Source organism: Mauremys mutica, chromosome 10 (genome assembly GCF_020497125.1).
Source record: "Mauremys mutica isolate MM-2020 ecotype Southern chromosome 10, ASM2049712v1, whole genome shotgun sequence".
In the NCBI taxonomy this organism is placed as follows: Eukaryota; Metazoa; Chordata; order Testudines; family Geoemydidae; genus Mauremys; species Mauremys mutica.
The window spans coordinates 83,941,437-83,958,672 of NC_059081.1; the positions used below are offsets into that span (position 1 = coordinate 83,941,437).

General features: G+C 49.7%; 1 pseudogene; it reads right to left on the minus strand.

Moving 5' to 3' along the window:
- Nucleotides 1–3,087: 3,087 nt before the first annotated feature.
- LOC123378594 lies at nt 3,088–14,563 on the minus strand (annotated as a pseudogene).
- Nucleotides 14,564–17,236: the final 2,673 nt, after the last annotated feature.

Here is a 17,236-nt window from a genome sequence, read left to right on the forward strand (position 1 = left end):
AGGTCTTACATGTATAAATTCCTTTCACAATCAACACACAGACATAAACCCTGTGTGCGCGCACACACACACACACACACACACACACACAATAACTATAACTTTGTCAGACAGACTTACTTTGCTGACTCCACTGTACTGTCTCTCTGGTGCGCACGCTGTCTGTCTCTTCGCTGTCTGCGCCAGCACAGGCACAGGACCTAGGGGTTACAGTGGACGAGAAGCTGGATATGAGTTGACAGTGTGCCCTTGTTGCCAAGAAGGCTAACGGCATGTTGGGCTGTATAAGTAGGGGCATTGCCAGCAGATCGAGGGATGTGATCATTCCCCTCTATTCGACGTTGGTAAGGCCTCATCTGGAGTATTGTGTCCAGTTTTGGGCCCCACACTGCAAGAAGGATGTGGAAAAATTGGAAAGAGTCCAGCGGAGGGCAACAAAAATGATTAGGGGGCTAGAGCACATGACTTATGAGGAGAGGCTGAGGGAACTGGGATTGTTTAGTCTGCAGAAGAGAAGAATGAGGGGGGATTTGATAGCTGCTTTCAACTACCTGAAAGGGGGTTCCAAAGAGGATGGATCTAGACTGTTCTCAGTGATAGAAGATGACAGAACAAGGAGTAATGGTCTCAAGTTGCAGTGGGGAAGGTTTAGGTTGGATATTAGGAAAAACTTTTTCACTAGGAGGGTGGTGAAGCACTGGAATGGGTTACCTAGGGAGGTGGTGGAATCTCCTTCCTTAGCGGTTTTTAAGGTCAGGCTTGACAAAGCCCTGGCTGGGATGATTTAGTTGGGGTTGGTCCTGCTTTGAGCAGGGGGTTGGACTAGATACCTCCTGAGGTCCCTTCCAACCCTGAGCTTCTATGATTCTGCTGCCTGTGTCTCTGTCAGCGCTCTCAGCCGTCGGCTCTCAGCTGACAGCCTGACCATTACACCATTCTGCCCAAACTTTCTGGCCACTTCTGCTAACGTTCTAAACTGTCAGTCTATTTTTAGACTGTGACCATTATTCACCTCACAGGGACATTATCTGCTGCTATTTTTAGCATTGTTCTTTTACCACCTTTCCCCCACCAGTTTGGTTGTTCTGGCAAGACTATTGTTAGTGTGATGTGACCGGCAGCTTCTATCTAGTGGTGGGGTGACTCTTGCTGATTCAAAATGAAAGTCAGGTTTATCAAACGAAGTCTGAGACTTTAAAATGGAGTTTCTCAGGTATCAATAGCAGCTTACAAATTTGTCATATCTGCTCTGCTTGCCTGAATTGGTCTCCCCGTCCTGAAACCTCCTGGATTTCTGTAGTTCCGCACGTTTTCATTATTTATCCGTAACAATGTTATTTTTATGAGTGTCCAGTGGTTCGGGAACCCACCGCAGAGGTAGGACACAGTGGAGCAGCTACAAAAGGAGAGACAGAAGGAGACTCACATCAGAACATCACACAGCTTAGCTGCTGGCACCCTTCCCTGAACCGGGCAGGGGGCGGGAGTGGAGATATTTTGATCCTTTCTTTCTCACAAGCGATAGTGGATGTGATGCTGGCAGACCCAGTACCAGCTGAGGCCCAGACCCCTAGGCCTCACTGACAAATGCAGGGCTGGATCCCATTCTGGGTCAGCTGAGTGTTGGTCCTGGATTGCAAACTGGAGATTCATGCCCCTTTGCAGCCCAGATTTAGGCATGTGTGTGTGTGAGAGATGGGAAGGGCTTAGGACACCCCTCTCCCCTTGTCAGCCTCTCCCTTGGCTGGCTTAGAGGGATCCCTGCCTGCTGAATCGGCTTTTGTGAATCACATTGTGAGGTGCCTTTGTTCCCCATGCATTGTACAGGGAGTTTAAGTCTCTAAGGGTACGTTTATACTTACTGCGCGGGTCGACGCAGCGAGTTCGACTTCTCGGAGTTCGAACTATCACGTCTGATCTAGACGCGATAGTTCGAACTCCGGAAGCGCCGCGGTCGACTCCGGTACTCCACCGCGGCAGGAGGAGTTGGCGGAGTCGACCTTGGAGCCGCGGAGTTCGCTTTCGCGGCGTCTGGACGGGTAAGTCATTCAAACTAGGGTAGTTCGAATTCAGCTACGTTATTCACGTAGCTGAATTCGCGTACCCTAGTTCGACCCCGGGGCTGTGTGTAGACCAGGGCTCACTCTGCTTTGTGGATCACTGGGTTGTTCCTGGGATTTTCTAGCTGCCTAAAACCATGTCCTGTAACACTCAGCATTTACACCCTCGGTCCCATCATGGGTTGCACCACTCCACAGAGCACAGCTCGGCAATTCCTGGGCAAGAGAGAGACAGAGCACAGGCTGGACAGTGACAAGCCACAGTAAAACCCAAACTCTCCTGATATTCCTTGTGGGTGCTGGGGAGATATAAGCAAGTCAGGAAGCAAATCCCAACAACTGCAGCTGGGACATGCGAGTGGAATGAACAGGAGGAATGGTTTGTAATGCTGTATTTACAGTAAGTAACTGGAGAGCAGGAAATTCGAAGGAGCTGGGAAGGAGCTTTAATAACCACAGCGTATGGCCAGGAGAGTCACAGCTACTGGGTACAGGTTTCTTAATGTAACTAGAATAGCCCGATGTGCAGGAATTAATCTAGGGAAATCATGAGTTAGTCTCACTTTCCGTAACATTTAATACAGCTCTGTCCTTGTCACATTCCCTTTCCCTCCCTTTTCTTTCATTCTGTCCTTTTCTACTCACTGTTTTCCTAGCCCTCCCCCGCGTCTCCCTCTCTCCTCTCCTCTCTGTCACAGATCTTCCCCCTCGGCTGCTCCATTCTTTTCCTCCTGATTTTTCCCTTCCCCTCTTGCTGCCCCCTGGCTGGTTCCCCTGTCAGGGATACTTTCCTGCCACTCTTTTCATTTCTATTGTTCACTATTTCGCCCAGATTCTCTATTTGTTCTTGTTTTATCTTCATTCACATTTAGGGTTCTTGATTCACTTCCCTCTGGTTTAACCCACCCTGTCTCGGCCTCTCCCATATTTCCCACTGAGACTCCCAGCGATTTTCAAGTGGTCTGTGGAAAAATAAGTTGGACTACAAAAACAATCAAGGGACCTCACTTTATTTTCATTTACTTGCTATTACTTATAGGAGGAGGCTGAAGAAAAAAAGAATGAAAAATGGGGGCAGGGGGAGATAAGAGAGAATATTCTTTTTTTTGGCTGGGTCCCAAGGAGGAACCCTAAAAATGAAGCTGACCACAGGGCTGGGGGGGGGGGCACTAACTCTAAATCCACCACTGAGCTAGAGAAGCCCTCCCCCTCCCCCCCAAATTAACCAGTGACACTGTCTGAGTCTGGATGGTCAGAGTCACCCTGGATCATAGAGAACAGTGACAAACCAGCTACAAAATCCTTGGGGCAATGAGATCGGCTTCTCTACCTCCATCACTCCCTACCCTGTTCTCTATGGTTTGACAGTCCAGAGGCTCTGTGGGGCCTGCATGAAGACAACAGTCCTGTGGAGTCAGATAGACAAGGGAGCATGGGGTTAGAGAGCCTGATTTCAGGGTCCCCAGTGAAATATTCCCCCAGTAACTCAGGGACACAGTCTGAGCCGGGTTCTGGCCACTACCTGGAGCCAGGGGCGGATTCTCTCCCCAGGGGAACAGGTGAGTGGCAAAGTGAAGATCAGAGCCTCATCACCAGAATCAAAAAACATCATCTGCCCCCGTTCACAGTCCAGACAAACACGGATCTTCCTGGGGATCCAGGGCAGGGGCAGGCGGATCCCCGGGGAGGTGAGAGCCTCAAACTGACCCTGCTACCACTGCCCCACAGCTGCGATTCCCCCCTCAGGGTTAAGGAGGATCCAGCCCTTCCTCTTCACAGATTCTCTGGCCACCCCGACAGCCCAGCATTCCTCACCCTCCCCCCCACCCCCCAGCAATGTCTCCCCAGGGTGAATCCCTCACAGCCCAGCACACATTGCTTAGTGTCAAATCTCTCAGGGTTGTCGGGCAGATCCTGCCGGGTGTCTCCCTGACTCACACGTTTCTGATCCTCAGACAGGGCGAGCTGGGGATGAGCCGTGTCTGGATCCAGAGTCACAGTCACTGGGGACAGAGAGAATCAGAGCGTTAGGGGCAGAGCTCAGCCCTAGGCACCTGAGATTGAGCAGAGACGTCACTGCAGCTCCTCAGTTTGTTTAACTGGAGGCAATTAATTGGTTTCTCATTTGTTTGCAGAGGCGTCAGCTCCTGGTTCCACCTGCTGGGGCTGCTCCATTGCCAGTGGCACAGAAACAGTGAGGAAGGTTTCTGAAGCTTTTCGTGAGGAGGGAGCAGAGAAGGCAGGTACCAGCTTTAAACCACTGAGGGAAACTCCCTCCCCAAACTGCATCCTCCATTCCCAGGCTGGAAAACTGAGAGGTGCAGCCTGGGGGAACAGCATAGGGGGAAGCACTGGGTGGGATAGCACCAGCCCAGAGAGAAGGGGGGTGGGCAGTGGCAGAGGGAGAGCATCTCCCTAGTCAGTTAAAGAGTGAGACGCTCCAATGGGAGACTCCCCCTTTGCCAGGGTAAAGGAAAGGCTCAGCCCTCAGGGGAGAGGACTCTCTACTCATTCCTCTCAATTTATTATGAAAAGGCCGATGAATGTTTATGAAAAACTCAGGGTCAGAGTGTTAGTATTGGGGCCATGGGCGCCATGGTTGGGTTTATTTTTTAACTTTAGCTACAATTTCATGAACATGTTTTCATTGGAATTTTCTCATAATTTAAAGATAATCTCACCCTGTCTGAGTGCTCCTAGGGATTCCCCTCTTTGTGTCTCCAGTGCAGATAGCAGAGTGTTTGGAGGGGGAAAGGGAAAAGAGATGAGATTTCCTGCTTTCATATTTATAACGACATCCCCCCTCTGAAGTGACCTAACCCGTCTTGAATTTAGACCGAGAAACTGACAGAGGGACAGAGACACACTCAGGTCTTTAACAGAAATAAAAACTAATCGGAGACCTTCCTTTCCCCCTTTCTTTCATTCAGGCATCTTGCAGCAATGGAACCAACAGCCATTAGGTCTCACAACCACCCTAGGAGATACGCTCTGTAAGAGAGACTTACTTTCCCCTCACCATCCCCTCCCACCCTCCAAACTCAGCTGGTTTGAACATAAGAACGGCCGTACCGGGTCAGACCAAAGGTCCATCCAGCCCAGTATCCTGTCTGCCAACAGTGGCCAATGCCAGGTACCCCAGAGGGAGTTAACCTAACAGGCAATGATCAAGTGATCTCTCTCCTGCCATCCATCTCCACCCTCTGACGAACAGAGGCTAGGGACACCATTCCTTAGCCAGCCTGGCTAATAGCCATTAATGGACTTAACCTCCTCCTTTCTCTGAGTCGCCTACTGCATTTTGTCAGACCTCAGACCAAGGGATCTCACAACAAAATTTTTGGTGGCCTCAGAGTGTGGCCACCAAAACTTGATGAACGAGTCTCTCTGTCCCTGCCTCTCATGGCCCTTCAGCGAGAGCCTGCCCCAGGGAAGGTAGATCAGGAACTCACTGGCTCCCTGCAGGATCCCAGGATCCCCATGCCCCACTGGGCGGGAGAAGGGAAGCTGCTCAGGGTGCACCCCAGCATCCAAACACTGCAGCTGCCTCCAGTGCCTCACTCACCAGCCCCATGTGTCCCCAGTGGTGCTGCGGCGGCGCAGGTGCCAGCACAAACACCACGGCTGTGCCTCTCACTGCCCTTGGTAATAGCTATTCAGGAGCAACTGCTGGGTGCTGCCGCGAGCGGCTGCTGCCGCTTTGGTCCCCCAGTCTTCACCCAGAGGGGCTGTCATGGCAGAAAAACATCTGCTGGTGGCTGCCTGGGAGAAACGCTGCCCTAGAGCCAGATCCTGCAGAGACTTTAGTGTGACTGTAACTTCACACACTTTGTGCCACTAATGGGATGTTAAGAGTTTGCAGGGTCAGGGCTCTTAATTATAAACCCCCTGTGCAGTGATGAGCTGCCAAAATCTTAACAACCGGTTCCCTATAAAAAGTTCTGATTTAAGGGGGGAGCGTGGGAGGGGCCAGAGCAGGGGGAGACATACTCCCAAGTCAGCTGAGCTGCCCAGCTGGTGCTGGCGGTTGGCCACCCTGCAGCTGGGGGGAAGCGGGGGAAGGACCGGGGGAGCCTCAGCCTCCCCAGCTGGGAATCCTGGGAGCAACAGGATGATCCGGCCCACGGACTGGAGTTCTTTGCCCATTCCCTGGCCCTTTAACAACCAGGAGGCCTAATTTTCTCCACAGAGGTCTAATTTTAGCAACTGGTTCTTGAGAACCTGTGGGAACCGGCTCCAGCTCACCACTGCCCTTGGGGCTATTCACTCAGCATCTCCACAGGGCTCAGCACAATGGGGCCCTCGTCCTCCTTACACTGAAATACAAGTAATAAAATCATTTTATACCTGTGGAAATTCAAGCTGGGAGAGGGTCGGCTCAGTGGGCCAGATTCACCCTCAACTGGCAAAGGGACAGAGGGGGCAGTTTGTGACTCCCCTGGTCAGTAGCTGCAGAGGCCTGTGCAGACCTTGGCACAGACTGGGGAAGTCCTGAGATCCAGCCAGACTAGTGCCCCTGTTTCTCTGACCCCCCCAGGGCTTTGCAAGTTCTGTAGCTGGGAGAGAAAATCAGGGACCCAAAATTAGGCCATTTTGCTAAATTTGAGCCTCAATATCATGACCTCTGGTAAGTCATGAATTAATGTGAGACATCCCGACATCTGGGCCTCTGTTACACCTACTCAGTATCCCTACTTCCCACCTTTCATTCATGTCACGTAATGATGAACCAACTGGACAGAGCCCACCTCTTCCCAGTCTCAGAGGCTCATCCCAATTTCCCCTTGTAGATCCCTTCTCAGTACCCTTGAACTTCCTCAGAGTCTCCATTAGAGCAACAGTTTGCTGGGAGAAATTGTCAAGTCTCTTCTCCAGTTCAGGAGAAATCTCCACTGGCTGCTGGAACTTTCCCTTCTCGCACCTGAAGAGAAAATTTCACATGCTTATATTTCATTTAGTGACACCGTATAATTTGTTGTTTGTGAAAGTTGCTGCTCTAATGGGCCTGGAATTAGAATTCCTCTGCTTCTCCCAGCCTCAGAGCAGGTGGAGCACAAGCCATGGCAGTGAAACCTTCCCTCTGAAGGTCCCATTGATATTCTACAACTCTGGCCTGGAGAGACCAGCTCGGGATAAAAGGGGATGTGAGTTGTCATAAACAGATAGTTAAGGGTTAAGGTCTGTTTTACCTGTAAAGGGTTAACATGTAGTACCTGGTGACCACCTGACCAGAGGACCAATCAGAGATAAGATTTTTTCAAATCTCTGTGGAGGGAAGCCTTTGTCTGTGTGAGAACTCTTTTGAATCTAAAAGAGACCAGTCATGTCTCCAAGTTCTCCTGGAGTAGTTTCTACTAATTAATAGTGAGTATTAATTAGAAAGGCGAATTAGTCTTATGATTTGATTTCTATATTTGCAATTGTGGGTTTGCTAAAGGAAATTCTTTATTCCTGTTTGCTGTTACTTTGCTTTCACTGAGAAAGAAAGGGGGAGAGGGGATTCTCTCCAGAGATTGATAAGGTTATACCCTATGAGTGTCCAGCTTGGGCTCATAGAGATTCTGTATTTTCTTTTTGTTCTCTTAATAAATTCTTTTCTTTTCTTTGGACTTGGTTAATTCCTTCTTCTGTGGAAATTCAGGGGAAGGTGAGGGGGGAAGAGACAGTTCCTCCTGGGTTTGATTCAAGCAGTTTGAATCAGGTATCTCTTTCCAGTGGCTAGGAGAGAGGGAGTGGGGGGGGGGAGGTTTCCCTCCTGTGAGTGGATCTGTATTTCCCCAGGGAACGTCTTTGAAGGGAGACAGGGGGAAAACAGGGTGTCCCGGCCCACGTATTGACCGCGGTGGTGGCAGCAAAGGGGACCTACCCTAGGATTTTGGGGTGGGGGAAGACATGCGGGTCCTCACTTTGAAACCCCCCAGTTTCAAGTGAGGGTAGACCCATGACATGGTTGGCAGCGGTGACGAACCTGGCAAGGCATTTCTACCAAAAAGCAGCTTTTCTTTCTGTTTGCTTGGACAGGCAGCTTGAGGAAAAGGCAGTTTTAAATCAGTTTTCAGGGTTAGAAGGAGTTTTTTTTCTCTGCTGGCTATGCTGAGGAAAAACTCTTCCCTAGAGGTGTGTCCTTCCTTTGTGATATCAGGTATCACTCAGGATTCCTAAGGTGGGGGAAAGTGCTCGACAAAGTACATTCCCATCCAGTGGGGAAAACAGGTTTGGGGGGGGGAGACAGAAACCCTCCAGCCAGATTTTTTTTCCCCTGTGTCTTTTGAAATCCTCTGGAGCCAGGGAATACAAATCCCTGAGAGGATTTACTACACTTTTCTCGCAGGTACTAAGTAGCACCAGCCGGTCAGCTGGACTTATTAGTGTTTTTTTGAAAACATATTTTCAGCTGGGTTTAGCTGGGGGAAATAAGGTTTTCTAACAGGCTGTGTTAGGAAAGGATTTTTTTTTCTTCTTTTCTTTTTTTTTCTTTTTTCTTTGTCTGCTTGAAAACAGCTAGGAAAGAGGTGTAAGTTTTTCTAACAGGCTGTTAGAAGGACCCCCACTGTGAGGTACTTAGCAAGTTGCTAGAAACAGGACAAACCAGTTTTTTTTTTTTGGTTTTCTCAGTATATCAGCAAACAGCAGCTACACAAATGCAAATACAAAGTTTTTGTTTTTTTTTCTATTCAGTCTCTTCGTGAATAGAAAGGGTTAGGAATTGGGGAAACCAGTTCACTGACTGCAGAGGGGTGTGGCCAGCACCAAAAAGCAACACCAGCAAGCCACACATAAAATTCACTGACTGCAGAGGGGTGTGGCCAGCACCAGAAGGCACTGTTCCCCATCCCAAAAAATTTCCCACCTACATGGCAGGTGAAAACACTAAGGCCTTCTTCAAAAAGGTTAAAAGGACCTGCCATGGGTACAGCATCCCTGAAGACCAGTACAAGGACTGGTCAGGAAAGTGGACTTTTGCTGTCTATGACAATTATTCCATCCCCATGCTATTGGGGGAAAACTTGGCCAACCATGTAAAGCTGGCCAAGAGTGGGGGAGTGGTCACCCGCGGCCAGGCCAAACAAGCAGGCACTCCCATCCCTGTTCCTGAGCCATCCACCAGGACCCTGTCTGTGTTACCAGAGACCCAGACAGAGGTGGTGGAACCGGATCTCATGCCAACAACTACAGCAGCCATAGTACATCCAGTCCCAGAACCGGAACTGGAAAAGCAACCAGCGGCAGAACCAGCGCCAGCACTGACGCCAGCGCTTGCAACTCCACCGCCAGGGGGCGCCAACGGGCCTAAACTGGCAGAAGCAGCAGACAACTCTACCCAAGAGGCTCAGCCAGAGCCTGAAATATCACCTTGTGCACCAGCGGAGAGCGGTCCACAGTCAATGGAAACAACCTCATCACCTACATCGCTCCCAGAGGAACTGGTGTCTCCCGCCTCAAGGGAACAGTTCCAGACAGAGCAGGAAGCCGATGACAGCCTTAAGAAAGCTTGGGCGGCGGCACGAAGCAACCCACCACCTCTCAGCTCTTCTACCCAATTCCAGTTTGTTGTAAAACAAGGACTTTTATATAAGGACATTCTTTCTGGTGAACACCAGGAAGGCCAGCATCCTCAAAGACAGTTGGTAGTTCCAACTAAGTACTGGGACAAGCTCTTAAGCTTGGGCCCTGACATCCCAGTGGGCATTCTGGGGTCAACAAACCAAAGACAGGTTGGGGAAGTCCTTCCAATGGGAGGATGGGCAAGAATGTCGCCAAGTATGTCCGGGCAAATGCATAAAAAGTGTTGTTCAATGTCAAATATCTTGTTGTTTACATACTTAGTAGTATATGTAATAGTGCATGTGTTTTGTTTATCTGTTTATTTTACAGTTCTAGGAGGAAATCACCACCAGTAGTTCCCACTGTTGGCGATTTGGGGGGCATGTCATAAACAGATAGTTAAGGGTTAAGGTCTGTTTTACCTGTAAAGGGTTAACATGTAGTACCTGGTAACCACCTAACCAGAGGACCAATCAGAGATAAGATTTTTTCAAATCTCTGTGGAGGGAAGCCTTTGTCTGTGTGAGAACTCTTTTGAATCTAAAAGAGACCAGTCATGTCTCCAAGTTCTCCTGGAGTAGTTTCTACTAGTGAGTATTAATTAGAAAGGCGAATTAGTCTTATGATTTGATTTCTATATTTGCAATTGTGGGTTTGCTAAAGGAAATTCTTTATTCCTGTTTGCTGTTACTTTGCTTTCACTGAGAAAGAAAGGGGGAGAGGGGATTCTCTCCAGAGATTGATAGGGTTATACCCTATGAGTGTCCAGCTTGGGCTCATAGAGATTCTGTATTTTCTTTTTGTTCTCTTAATAAATTCTTTTCTTTTCTTTGGACTTGGTTAATTCCTTCTTCTGTGGAAATTCAGGGGAAGGTGAGGGGGGAAGAGACAGTTCCTCCTGGGTTTGATTCAAGCAGTTTGAATCAGGTATCTCTTTCCAGTGGCTAGGAGAGAGGGAGTGGGGCGGGGAGGTTTCCCTCCTGTGAGTGGATCTGTATTTCCCCAGGGAACGTCTTTGAAGGGAGACAGGGGGAAAACAGGGTGTCCCGGCCCACGTATTTACCGCGGTGGTGGCAGCAAAGGGGACCTACCCTAGGATTTTGGGGTGGGGGAAGACATGCGGGTCCTCACTTTGAAACCCCCCAGTTTCAAGTGAGGGTAGACTCTGACATGAGTCTCCATGGCCAATCCACTCATTGGCCTCCATGCTCTGAGGGATACAAAGTTCTCATGTGAAGTGCTGTAGGAACCTATCCTCTAGGAACTACGCTGCTACATCAACTCCCCGTCCCCAGCTCATTCCACACAGGTCTCCAAACTGCTCTCTGGTGGGATGTGCTCTTGATCACTGCTGCCCTGGGTTGAATGGTAACGAGTGCCCTGGCAGTGACAGGCCCATATTCCATCCCCACAACCCTGAGGCAGCCAGGCCCCCAGGGATGTGACATCTCTAGAATATCATTTAGGTCAGTCTTTCCCATTCAATAGGTAACTGCAGAGTCTTCTCTAAAAGGGTGAGAACTTCAGGATGAAGTTAATCAGAGAGATTTATATCCAAAATGTGACCCTGCCCCACACATTTTGCTGAAGAGCCCTGGGGAGATGTGCTGCTAACATTATCTCCAAGCCAGCATTGTGACGTGTGAGGGGGAGTGAGAGAGAGACATGTACCTGCTCAAGGTGCTTCTGATGTCCTAGAGGAGAGAGAGAAAACAATCTCAGTCCCCTCTGACAGACACAGGAGATCCCAGGGAAGAGACTTTGCAAATATGGGGAAAAGAGCCCCTGCCCTGGCTCCAGGCCCATGGATTCCCTGAGCTAATGGGGCTTTCCCTGCTCTGATATCAATGTGTCTGTAACTCTTCAAAGAACAATAGTCACTCACATCTCAGGAATGCATACACTGAGATCTCTGACTGCTGGACTCCAGGTATTTATGATTCAGGAGCCTGCATGAGGATCTGGGATGTTTCTAACTCAGTCTCACCTGCAGGAATTCACTCCTGGCTCCTGACCCTTCCCCTCCAGTTCACTGATCAGGTTGCTGAGACAGGAAATCTCCTCAGAGAGTTTACTGGCATTGTCATTCTGTATCTTCGGAATCTCCTTTTCCAGCTTCTCCAGCTGGGCCAGCAGGTGTCGCTCTTGTTCCTCCAGGAACTGCCGCAGTTGCTGAAATTCAGACACAATCTTCTGTCTCTCTGTTTGTGTCTGTATCTATAAGAAATAAGGAAAGGGCTCGTCAGGAACATGGATGGCACCTGAGGGCCTTTAATAGAGTCTTACAAGAGAGAACTCCTTTATAATCTCTAAGACATCTGTGCAGGGACCAGGGCACAGTCAGGCCTAGTGGTCAGAACTGGAATTGGAAGCCAGGAACTAAAACCAGAGTCAAACCTGGAGTCAGAGTCAGGATCTCACCAAGGGTTGGGGTCAGAGTCGAGATCAGGAGTCATGCCAAAGGCTGAGCCAGAATCAGTGTCAGGAGTCACATGAGGCTCAGGACTGGAGTTGGAGTCAGACAGCCACGCGAAGGGTCAGGCCGGAGTCAGACCGCAGTACTGCAGGTCAAACCTGAGCCAGGAACTATGCCAGGGTCAAGCCACTGTCAGGGTCCAGTCCAGAAGCAGATCTGGAGTTCACTCAGTAGTTTGGGCAACTTCCTGTGATGCCTGCTGGCGTAAGTCGTGTATTCGAATGCCTGCTCCAATCAGGAGCTTCGTAGGCGGATCCTCTGGCAGGCCAGAGTTCCACTAGCCACTCCCTTGCTGGCTCCAGAGAGATGATAGGCTGCAGTGACAGTCTGGGACCTGTGGTTTGGGGTTTGAAATCTGTAATTCTTCACATCCTGACACTTGAGTAACCCTTGGGATCTCAAGGGACAGGATTTTCCTACAGCTTCCCATTTGGCCCCAATATCCCTAAAGGGATGTCTCCATGTCAGACGTGGCTCCGACACTGTGTTCCCAATGGCCTCTGAGGGTGCGTCCACACAGCCCACACAGCGAGCCTCAGAGCCCAGGGCAGCAGACTCAGGCTCTTGGGGCTCATGCTACCACACTAACAACAGCTGTGTAGACACTGGGCCTCGGCTGGAGCTTGGGCTCTGAAGCCGAGGAGGGAGGGGGGTGGATTTCAGAGCCTGAGCTGCAGTTTAAAAGTGCTGTCTACACAGTTAGTTTTAGTGTTTTACTGCGAGTCCCATGAGTCCAACTCTGCTGAGCAGGGCCCAGAGGCTCACAGCTGCTGGCTGTGTGGGCGTACCCTGAGACGCCAGATCCAGAGCAGCAGGCAACAGAGCTCAGCTCCACATTGATAGAATTATCAGGAGAAAAAATAATCAAATGATTAAAAAAATACAAGAAATGATGGCAGACACCGGCACATGGCAGTGCTAGGATATAGTCAGGGCAGTTCAGGAGAAGTTTTGTGAAAGCCACAAGGGACAGTAATTAACTTGATAATTAAATGCATTTTAGATGCTGTAGAAGATGCTGTTCTCCTCCAAGGAGAGAACATGTGTGATGCACACGTGTGTACACACACACACAGTATCCCATGATCATGGAGAAACATAAACAAGCCCATATTCCCCATACCACACAGAAATCTACCAACAAGCCTCCCCTCTCCATGTCCCAGCAGGTGAAAAACAATGGACACTTACCAGATACTCCTGGCTTCTTTTCTCTCCATTTACTTTCAATCGCAGGAGCTTTTCTCTTTCTTCCCTCAGAGACTTCAAATGGGCCTGGATCTTTTCCTGACACACACAAATGATTTGGTGGTTTGATTCTGAGGGCTGACAGTGTGTTTGTAGGGGTTGGTTTTCCATCCAGAACACAAGACTTGAGATGACTGTAGGTCCTACTAGATAGCCTAGTGGTTAGTGGACTAGCCTGAACCTCGGAAAACCAGGCTTTTATACCCAGCTCTGCCACTGACGTGCTGAGTGACCTTGGACAAGTCACTTCCCCTCACTGTGCCCCTGTTTCCTCTCCTACCCTGTCTGTTCTGTCAGACTGTAAATCCCAAGGGGCAGGGATTGTCCCTCTGTGGGTTTTGTGCAGGGCCCCCCACAATCGAGGTCAGATCTCATTTAGGGGCTGCTGGGATGCAAATCACAATAATAAAATCTGTGATGAATCAGTAATAACAGCCACAGCTCATAACTCCACCTTCTCCAGCCTTAGGGCAGCATTCCCACATAGACCGGCCTGCAGCTCTTGTGAATCAAACCTCATTCCTCATTTCACAGCTTCTGGTCTGAGGGAGTTCCTATAGTTCACTGGCAGGAGCTGGCTTTGGAAAGAGTTCAGCTGCTGCTGCTGCTCAGAGAAAACTTCCCCACATCAGCCAAATTTAAAATCTGCTTCTGTTGCCTTTCTGGCCAGGCTGGAGTCTCATTAATTTGATATAGCAATGAAGGCTACACACAGGCTGAGTGACAAATTACACCTGTGTCAGGCAATTTCTGCCAACATTAACCTGTAATTAAATCCCAAAGTTATTATCCATTAGACTGGACAGCAATTCCCTACCTTGTACTCCTGGGCAGCTTCCTCTATGGCAACCACTGTGTGAGCTCGGTGAGCCTGGGATCTGTCACACACCACACTGATGGGGGTTTGATCCTCTTCACAAAGCAGTTTGAGAGCCTCCGGGTGCTCCCCACACACCCTCTCCCCTCCTGCTCCCTTTGCCACCTGGAAACTCAGCCATTTGGCTATTTCTAGGACATTTGCCAGCTGCCTGTTGGGCCTGAGGTTTCTCGGTTGCACAGTTTCTCTGCACTGGGGGCAGGAGGCGTCTGTGTTGGATCCCTCCCAGCACTGACTGATGCAAGCTTGGCAGAAATTGTGCCCGCACTGCAGAGTGACAGATTCTCTGAAGTACTCCAGACAGATGGGACACGTGGCTTGGTCCTGGAGACTTTCCACAGGGGTTTCTGCAGCCATGGCTCCCTCTGGGCAGGGGAACCCTAAGTTTGAATTTCCTGAGCTCACACTAGGCCCCACCTGCAGCAGCAGGAGGGCGTGTCCCACCTGGAACTGACAGGCTGTTTGAGGGGGAAGGAGCCCAGTGTTAATTTCAGCTCTGCAGGCTTTTGTGCATCCCTCTGCACCCCCTCCCATCCCCAAACTCTCTCCCAGAGCCTGCACCCCAGTCCCCTGCCCCAGCCTAGGGCCTGCACCCCAGACCTCCTCCCTCACCCAAACTCCCTCCCAGAGCCTTGGGCGGGTGGGGGGGTGGAGTTTGGGTGGAGGTGGGTTCTGGGCACCACCAAAATTTCTACAAATCTGCCACCCTTGATCCTGCCCTGCAAACCTGAACTCCCAGCATTCTCAGGACACAGGCTGATCCCTAGTGGCCACTGCTGATATCCAGCACCTCCCTCCTCTCTTAACCTGTGAGTCCCTCTCTGGATTGGAACTGGACTGGAACCAAAGACCATCTTGGAAGCAACATTACCGGCCCAAGCCGTCAAAAATCATGAGTTGACCCCCCAAAATCACAGGCTCCACCACTGCCCCTTCATTCATTCTTTGGCGGCAATTCGGCCCCGAGAGGGACTGAGGGACCCGCCTCCGAATTACCGCAAAGAGCCAGCCCTGCAGGAGGGTGCAATTTTATATTCTTGCTTCGATGCAAAAATACCTAGTTACGGCTCTGGGGTCTGGAGCTCCCCACAGCTGCGGGGAGCCCAGAGCCCTTTAAATCCCGCCCGCAGCTTCAGCGGCCAGGCTGAGGCCAGGATTTAAAGGGCCTGGAGCTCCCCGCAGCTGCGGAGAGCCCAGAGCCCTTTAAATTCCACCCACAGCTTCAGCGGCAGGGCTGGGTCCAGGATTTAAATCCTGGACCCAGCCCAGCAAGGCTCGGGGCTCCCGCGGCTGCCTTTAAATCCCAGCTGGAGCTGGGGTGATGATTTAAAGAGCCCGGAGCTCCGTGGCGGCCGGAGCCCTGGGCCCTTTAATTTGCCCGGGAGCCCCAGGTTGATTTAAAGGCCCTGAGGCTCCCAGCCACAGCCGGTGCCCCAGAGCCTTTAAATCTTGAGAGGCACCGCCTCTTCTGGTGGATGCCACGCCTTTTCTGGATAAGGCCACGCCCCCCTCAGGACTCTGGCAGTACCATTAAGTCCTGTATGTTACTTTCACCCCTGGACCCTAGCCACCATTCTTCCTGGGCCAGCCCCCAGGTACACAGGAAAGCTTGTAAGTGAACAAGGCCATTCACAACTCATTGTTTCTGAAGCATCCTCAATGGCTTCTACTTAATATCCCTACATCAGTAACACAGGTTTATACCTTATTTTCTGAACTCCAGAGATAGAAATAATACATGCAAAGAAATAGGATGAACAGACTCAGTAGAGTATAACCTTTGTAAGTATATCAGACATGAGACCTTTTGCAAAAAAGCACATTCCAATTATGTCACATTCACAAGCATATTTTCATAAGCATATGGAGTGCAATGTCACAATGGTGTATAAGCCCCTTCACAGGGGGAAATTAGCAGGTTCTGAAGGGCTCTGCAGAGAAAGGCACCCCCAGAACGAATGGCTGAAGTTGCTTTTGAGCACTGGGTGGACAGGGATTCTGCAAGGGCAGGAGCTTTCTGCTGACATCTACTGGTGAGCTGGGGAAATGACTAATTACACTTGTGTCCAACCATCTTCTCAATATCTTGTTGAAAGGTGTGGTGAGTGGTCTCTGCAGAAGCTAATGTCTAAATGGTTGTCATCGTTATTAACATGTAACATGTAGGGTATAGTGTCCAAAACTGTTGGAGATGAAAGATCTCATCTGGGGGTGGGGTGAGAGACCCAGGACTGACTCAATCAACATTGAGAACAATGTCGGAGAAAAACTCAGTTCTCGCTTTTTGTTTGGGTGCAGCAAAATCAAATACTTTATTATTTCTCCAGTAATTACAATGGAGGGAGAGAGTGCCATAGGACACAGGGTCACCCCAGTCCCGGACAGGTCTCTCAACTGGTAAACAATTACAGCAAGCTTTATACCTTTGTTACAGACAATTTCTAGCAATAATACAGACGGTAAAAAGCAACAAATACATTTTGTTTATACATAAGCCTTTCTGCTATCTTATTTGTCTCACTCCTAAGAAAAGCAAGCCTGCATATTTGGTTAGACTGTTGCAAGGTCGTAATAACTTTGTACACAGTTCTTGTCCTCTCGCCTCGCACTATCCTTGCTTCTACAAGTCTCACGTCATTAGGGTTACAGTATGGCCTGACTCTTGCTAACTGACTGACATGCATTAAAATCCCCTTCAAATCCTTATTCATTCTTTCCCTGCTTCCACAACAATGGACATCTGGAACCCAGCCCAAGTCCTGTGTTTAGTGTCTGGAACAGAAGCAGGCTTGAGCATTAACAAAGACAAAAGAACCCCAAGACAAGTCTCTGAAGGGGGACCCCTGGGGTAAGAGACAATAGACTGTAACTGTGCAGGCAGTCCTCGGACTTATGACACAATTGGTTCCTGAAAATCACATCTTCAGTTGAAATGTCGTAATCCGGAACCAATTGTCCCATAGGAACGTTATAAATGAGGGATTGGTTTCTAAACCAAAGCCCAATACACTATTTTCACCCAGATTTTTG